Below are 7,500 nucleotides of genomic sequence, written 5' to 3'. Positions count from 1 at the left end.
TCGACACATACATTTTTTTTACGGAAGGCGAGGTATATACCTTTCGACGTAAAAAAAAAAAAAAAGTTCGATTTCGGGCCGGTCTATCCGACGGAACACTTCGCCGCGCGCCCTTTGTTCTTTATTATTCAGACGGTAGGCGCGCGCGCGTTCGCGTTCGGACGACCCGCGCCGGTTTAAAGTTTATATACACACCTCCTCGCGGGTCGCGGGTGGGTGTAAGTACTTTTCGGTGCTCCGGGCGAATATCGTTTGACACCTTGTCGACGGCGAGCGCGAAACTAGGTTTCGCGCTTCGAGTTCCGTCTAGGTACCCGGAATTTTGTCGGCGCTCCTCCTACTCCTACTCCTCTCTCTCCCCTTTTTTACGGTGGTCGAGTGGTCGTCGTAGTCGTCGAATTTAATCGCGGCCGACTTAAAGATCGACGCGAGATATTTTCGACCGAGCGTCAGCGACAAAAATTCGTTCGACTAAATAAAGACAAACTGTGTAATTTTTATTATCACTTTAATGATCCTTCCGCAGGTTCACCTACGGAAACCTTGTTACGACTTTTACTTCCTCTAAATGATCAAGTTTGGTCAACTTCCCGGACACATCGACGACGCCGAAACGCCATCGGCGTATCGGTCCGAAGACCTCACTAAATCATTCAATCGGTAGTAGCGACGGGCGGTGTGTACAAAGGGCAGGGACGTAATCAACGCGAGCTTATGACTCGCGCTTACTGGGAATTCCTCGTTCATGGGGAACAATTGCAAGCCCCAATCCCTAGCACGAAGGAGGTTCAGCGGGTTACCCGGGCCTCTCGGCCAGGGAGGACACGCTGATTCCTTCAGTGTAGCGCGCGTGCGGCCCAGAACATCTAAGGGCATCACAGACCTGTTATTGCTCAATCTCGTGCGGCTAGAAGCCGCCTGTCCCTCTAAGAAGAATTGTTTGTACGCAGACAGTAAAAACCGCGCGCGACAACGGGGCGAACCCCGAGCCGGCCGGCCTTTGAGATGTCTAAATACGCCTAGTTAGCAGGCTAGAGTCTCGTTCGTTATCGGAATTAACCAGACAAATCGCTCCACCAACTAAGAACGGCCATGCACCACCACCCACCGAATCAAGAAAGAGCTCTCAATCTGTCAATCCTTCCGGTGTCCGGGCCTGGTGAGGTTTCCCGTGTTGAGTCAAATTAAGCCGCAGGCTCCACTCCTGGTGGTGCCCTTCCGTCAATTCCTTTAAGTTTCAGCTTTGCAACCATACTTCCCCCGGAACCCAAAAGCTTTGGTTTCCCGGAAGCTGCCCGCCGAGTCATCGGAGGAACGTCGGCGGATCGCTAGCTGGCATAGTTTACAGTTAGAACTAGGGCGGTATCTGATCGCCTTCGAACCTCTAACTTTCGTTCTTGATCAATGAAAACGTTTTTGGCAAATGCTTTCGCTTCTGTCCGTCTTGCGACGATCCAAGAATTTCACCTCTAACGTCGCAATACGAATGCCCCCATCCGTTCCTATTAATCATTACCTCGGGGTTCCGAAAACCAACAAAATAGAACCGAGGTCCTATTCCATTATTCCATGCACACAGTATTCAGGCGAAGTTTTAGCCTGCTTTAAGCACTCTAATTTGTTCAAAGTAAACGTGCCGGCCCACCTCGACACTCAATGAAGAGCACCGCGGCAGGATTGAGTTGGACCGCCCGCGTGAACGGGCTAAGTCCACCGGCAGGACGTCTCGCGGCACGCCAGTTAACACCGCGGACGATGAACCGGCGGCGCGAGACACAAATTCGACTACGAGCTTTTTAACCGCAACAACTTTAATATACGCTATTGGAGCTGGAATTACCGCGGCTGCTGGCACCAGACTTGCCCTCCAATTGATCCTCGTTAAAGGGTTTAGAGTGTACTCATTCCGATTACGGGGCCTCGGATGAGTCCCGTATCGTTATTTTTCGTCACTACCTCCCCGTGCCGGGAGTGGGTAATTTGCGCGCCTGCTGCCCTCCTTGGATATGGTAGCCGTTTCTCAGGCTCCCTCTCCGGAATCGAACCCTGATTCCCCGTTACCCGTTACGACCATGGTAGGCGCAGAACCTACCATCGACAGTTGATAAGGCAGACATTTGAAAGATGCGTCGCCGGTGCGAGACCGTGCGATCAGCGTAAAGTTATTCAGAGTCACCAAGTTGAACGATGTCGGGCGCGAACCCGCCACCGATTGGTTTTGATCTAATAAAAGCACTCCTTCCGTCTCCGGTCGGACCTCTGTTTGCATGTATTAGCTCTAGAATTACCACAGTTATCCAAGTAATTGTGGGTACGATCTAAGGAACCATAACTGATTTAATGAGCCTTTCGCGGTTTCACCTTAATTTGGCTTGTACTGAAACATGCATGGCTTAATCTTTGAGACAAGCATATGACTACTGGCAGGATCAACCAGGGAGCTGTTCTACGTGTCGAGCGCGCCGCCGCCGCCGCCGCCACGGATGACGACGATCGGGCGCGGTACGACAACAAACAGTCTCTTTTTTAAAAATAATAATTACGCGCGCGAAACGCGTTTATTTTATTTTTAAATAGAAACAGACGCGACCACTTTGTGTGGCGGTGATAGCGTGCGAGTACGGAAATGAACCGTTCCCGACGCCACACTCGTTATTATTATTATTCGGACGCGATCCGTCCAATTTTTTTTTGTTGGTAATAAATATCGAGACGACGTGAGTGCGCGATCAAACAATCCGACTCGCGCGCGCATAATAAGCTTTAAAATGCGGCGCGCGTCGAACCGATGTGCCTCGGGCAACGAACGTCGATCGACGGAAATTTTCGGACATTCTCTCGATCACTCTTCGCTAGATTGAAAGCGACACGAGATTTCTCGAAAGAAACGTTCCGGATTCGCATATAAACTCGCTCGGTTAGATGAGAGTTATCGCAAATTTTTCGGAAGAAAAATATTATAGGGCGACCGCTTTCGAACCACGAAGTGCCAAATCTTACTTTAAAACACCCGCTAAGTTCGCGATCTAGCTGTATAAGGTGCGGAGCCTTAAAATGTTTTCGAACGCTCGAGCAATCGCTGCTACGAAGACGGGCCGATGGCAAACGAAAAACGGTCTACGTTCCCGTACCGATGAAGGAAACCAATTTTTCTTAAAAAATTGAACCCACGATACGAAAATGTTAAGCGAGCCAATTAATCGCGCCAAACGGTCGACTCGAAGGCGATCTAACGATCGAAAAAGCATTTTGCTCTGCGAAGGGAGAAGTGTCTATACGCACGACGCGGCGGTCGCGCTCGAGACCATCTCACCTATTATAGGTAACGGACCATTCCTTAGTCTTCCGAACGTTTCACGTGAAAACCCGAATATCGGCTGCGGCGGGCAAATAAAGTTCGGAGCGAAACTTTCGCTCGTGGTTACGTTCGATTTGGTTAAAGCGGGCACTTTTTCAAATATTTTTTTTTCTTTACTTACTTTTGTTAACTGACCGCCGGTTCCGGTTCCGACTTAAAAATAAATCGCCGTCCCCGGATTTTGTCGGACGATACTCTCCATCATTTTTAATTTCGGGTGTTTGCATTTTTTTTTCTCTGCGATTTAATAAATTCATTATTAAACATTTATAAGTCCGTCTTCTTTAATATTGCGGACCAGCGGGAAGAGAGTTTTGTTTTTTTTTTTTTATTTTATTCATTTTAACATATACTCCCATAAAAGGTTTTTGCCGCTAGCCGCGAGCAGAGAAAAATAAGCAAAACTAACCGAAACAAAGCAAAAATAAGCAAAACTAACCAAAATTAACCGAATATAACCAAAATTAAACAAAACTAACCAAAAGGAACAAAAATAACCACAACTAAGCAAAATTAATCATAACAAACCAAAATTGGCCAAAGTTCGGCAAAACAAACCAAATTATCCAAAACTAAGCAAAATTAAGCAAAAGTAGTCAAAATTAACAAAAACAAGCCAAACTTATCCTGAACAAACCAAAACTAACGATAATTAAGCAAAAATAGGAAACGTTCACAAAAACTAACCGAAACGAACCATAACTAACTAATAGCGGCCGAAACTGGAAATAATAAACCAAAGTAAACAAAACTAAGCAAAATTAAGCAAAAGTAGTCAAAATTAACAAAAACAAGCCAAACTTATCCTAAACAAACCAAAACTAACGATAATTAAGCAAAAATAGGAAACGTTCACAAAAACTAACCGAAATGAACCCTAACTAACTAATAGCGGCCGAAACTGGAAATAATAAACCAAAGTAACCAAAACTAAGCAAAATTAAGCAAAAGTAGTCAAAATTAACAAAAACAAGCCAAAATTATCCTAAACAAACCCAAAACTAACGATAATCCTAACTAACCAATAGCGGCCGAAACTGGAAATAATAAACCAAAGTAACCAAAACTAGCGAAAATTCAGCAAAAGAAACCAAAATTAACCGTGTAACAAACCCAAATCAACCAAACCAAAAAAAAAAACATGCAAAACTTCACCAAAACGAACCACAATTCGCAAAAACTAAACAAACACAAACAAAATTAAGCACACTCAAATAAAAAGTAATCAAAACTACGTTCAACACGAACTGACCTAATTAAATAAAAAAATAGGAAAATTCAATTTTGCTAACCAAAAACGTCAATCGAAATAAACGCGAAACCGGGTTCCTGCCATTTATTTCGACGATAAGCACTTTTATCTAACTATGATTCGAAAAAAAAAAAAATAAGAAAGAAAGATATGAATAAACGAATTGATTAATATATAAAAATTGTGGTTCTGAAAAGAACCGTTTTTGGTGAATTTACACTCTCCAAGTCGACGCTCATTTATTTAGAACTGGTGTATTTTGTGACGGCTTTGGTCCCTTCACTGACGGCGTGCTTGGCCAACTCTCCGGGCAACAACAATCTCACGGCCGTTTGAATCTCTCTGCTAGTAATAGTGGATCGCTTATTATAGTGAGCCAAACGAGAAGCTTCGGCGGCAATCCTTTCGAAAATGTCGTTTACGAACGAATTCATAATGGACATGGCTTTGCTCGAAATGCCAGTATCCGGATGAACTTGCTTCAACACTTTGTAAATGTAAATTGCGTAACTCTCCTTCCTCCTGCGTTTCTTTTTCTTATCACTCTTCGAAATATTTTTTTGAGCCTTGCCGGCTTTTTTCGCCGCTTTACCGCTTACTTTCGGTGGCATTTTCTACAATCGATTAGACGCGCGCAAAGTAACGGACTGACAAGGCCCACACCGGGCCGCAGCTATTTATTTGAGAACCGAGTCGGCCGACAAGCTCCGCCCCCGGGCATCGTTCGCCGAAGCGCTAATCCCATTGGTCCATGCCCATGTCCTATAAATAGCGCGCCCACGGTCTGCGAGAGCGTCATTGTGCTGTTAACGTTCGTGCGTGTACTATTAACGGTAATAACGATGTCGGGACGCGGAAAAGGAGGCAAAGTCAAAGGGAAAGCGAAGTCTCGTTCTAGCAGGGCCGGTTTACAGTTTCCGGTAGGTAGAATTCACCGATTACTTCGGAAAGGAAACTATGCGGAGAGGGTCGGCGCCGGAGCTCCGGTATATTTGGCGGCCGTAATGGAATATTTGGCCGCCGAAGTTTTGGAATTGGCCGGTAACGCGGCGAGGGACAATAAGAAAACCAGAATCATTCCGCGACATTTACAACTGGCGATCCGAAACGACGAGGAATTGAACAAATTATTATCGGGAGTAACGATCGCTCAGGGAGGTGTTTTGCCGAACATTCAAGCGGTTCTTTTGCCCAAGAAAACCGACAACAAAGCAAAATAAAAATTGCGGCGAGGGAAGACGATGGGAAAACGGTCCTTCTAAGGACCACAAATACTTTTCTATTTGAGATTTCGTTTCGTTTATTTAACAGATTATTAAAAAAAAAAAAAAAAAGAAACGTTCCTTCTTTTTACGTTTTCTCTTTCGGACTATAAGAAAACCGGTATAATACCTCGACATTTACAATTGCCGATCCCAGGAATTGAACAAATTATTATCCGAAGTTAAGATCGCTAGGTGGTTCTGTTGCCTAAGAAAACCGACAACAAAGCTAAATAAAGTTTTCGCCGGGAAGGAAGACGGTTCTTGTAAGGACCACAAATACTTTTCTATTTGAGATTTCGTTTCCTTTATTTCACAGATTTAATAATCACACTAACACGGGGAGAAATTAAAAATTCAAAACTTACCTCGACTCGATAATGGTTTGTTGGGCATTATACTCGAAATAACGAATAATCTTTGGAACGTATTTTGTGGTTCTGAAAAGAACCTTTTTTTTTTTTTTTTGTGTTTCCGCAAGATCGACGAAAAATTTAGCCACCAAATCCGTAAAGAGTTCTACCTTGTCTTTTTAGGGCGTACACCACGTCCATTGCCGTTACCGTTTTTCTTTTGGCGTGCTCCGTATAGGTTACCGCGTCTCTGATGACGTTTTCCAAAAACACCTTTAAAACGCCACGAGTTTCTTCGTAAATCAATCCGGAAATTCGTTTCACGCCTCCGCGACGGGCCAATCTTCTAATGGCCGGCTTGGTTATTCCCTGAATGTTATCCCTCAACACTTTGCGATGTCGCTTTGCACCACCTTTTCCCAAACCTTTGCCGCCTTTCCCTCTACCGGTCATTTTTAATACGAGCCGAGTTCTCTGATCGATATATAACAAACAAAACCGTCCGAAGTGCCACGATCAACTGACCGAAAACGGTCCGGCGCTTCGGTTTTGTCGAGTCGGAATTCGCCACGCCCAAAAAGGTCGATTGGACCAATGAGAAGAGAAAACGCTCGGGTACAAATTAAACGGACGGACGTTCGTGCGGCCATTATCTGTCGACGAGTGTTAGTGATTTGGTGTTCTAGTACGTCCGCGAACGTGTTTTATTATCATGGCCAGAACCAAGCAGACCGCTCGTAAATCGACCGGAGGAAAAGCGCCCCGAAAGCAGTTGGCGACCAAAGCGGCGAGAAAAAGTGCACCGGCAACCGGAGGAGTTAAAAAACCTCATCGCTACAGACCGGGCACCGTGGCTTTGAGAGAAATTAGACGTTATCAAAAGAGCACCGAACTATTGATCCGAAAATTACCGTTCCAACGACTGGTCAGAGAAATCGCTCAAGACTTTAAAACGGATCTGCGTTTCCAAAGTTCCGCGGTAATGGCGTTGCAAGAAGCGAGCGAAGCTTATCTCGTCGGTCTTTTCGAAGATACAAATTTGTGCGCCATTCATGCCAAACGAGTAACGATCATGCCGAAAGATATTCAATTGGCGAGGCGTATCAGGGGAGAGAGAGCTTAAGATTAATAATAATCTCTTTTATTATTATTAACAACAAACCGGTTCTTTTAAGAACCACAAATCATTTTCCTTTAAGATTTCGTTAAAAATTGAAAATAAAAAATAAAACTTTTTCATTTATTAATTATTTGAGAACGGCCCGGTTGGATTTT

At 44.5% G+C, this 7,500-nt stretch overlaps 1 non-coding gene across 1 annotated transcript; it reads right to left on the bottom strand.

Moving 5' to 3' along the window:
• Nucleotides 1-509: 509 nt before the first annotated feature.
• Nucleotides 510-2,440, bottom strand: LOC132695925 (small subunit ribosomal RNA). Its single transcript, XR_009617921.1, has one exon. It is a non-coding gene; the product is annotated as a small subunit ribosomal RNA (ribosomal RNA).
• Nucleotides 2,441-7,500: the final 5,060 nt, after the last annotated feature.

This window comes from Cylas formicarius, unplaced genomic scaffold (assembly GCF_029955315.1).
Source record: "Cylas formicarius isolate icCylForm1 unplaced genomic scaffold, icCylForm1.1 PGA_scaffold_164__1_contigs__length_31050, whole genome shotgun sequence".
NCBI lineage: Eukaryota > Metazoa > Arthropoda > Insecta > Coleoptera > Brentidae > Cylas > Cylas formicarius.
This window is presented reverse-complemented; position numbering and strand designations above follow the sequence as displayed.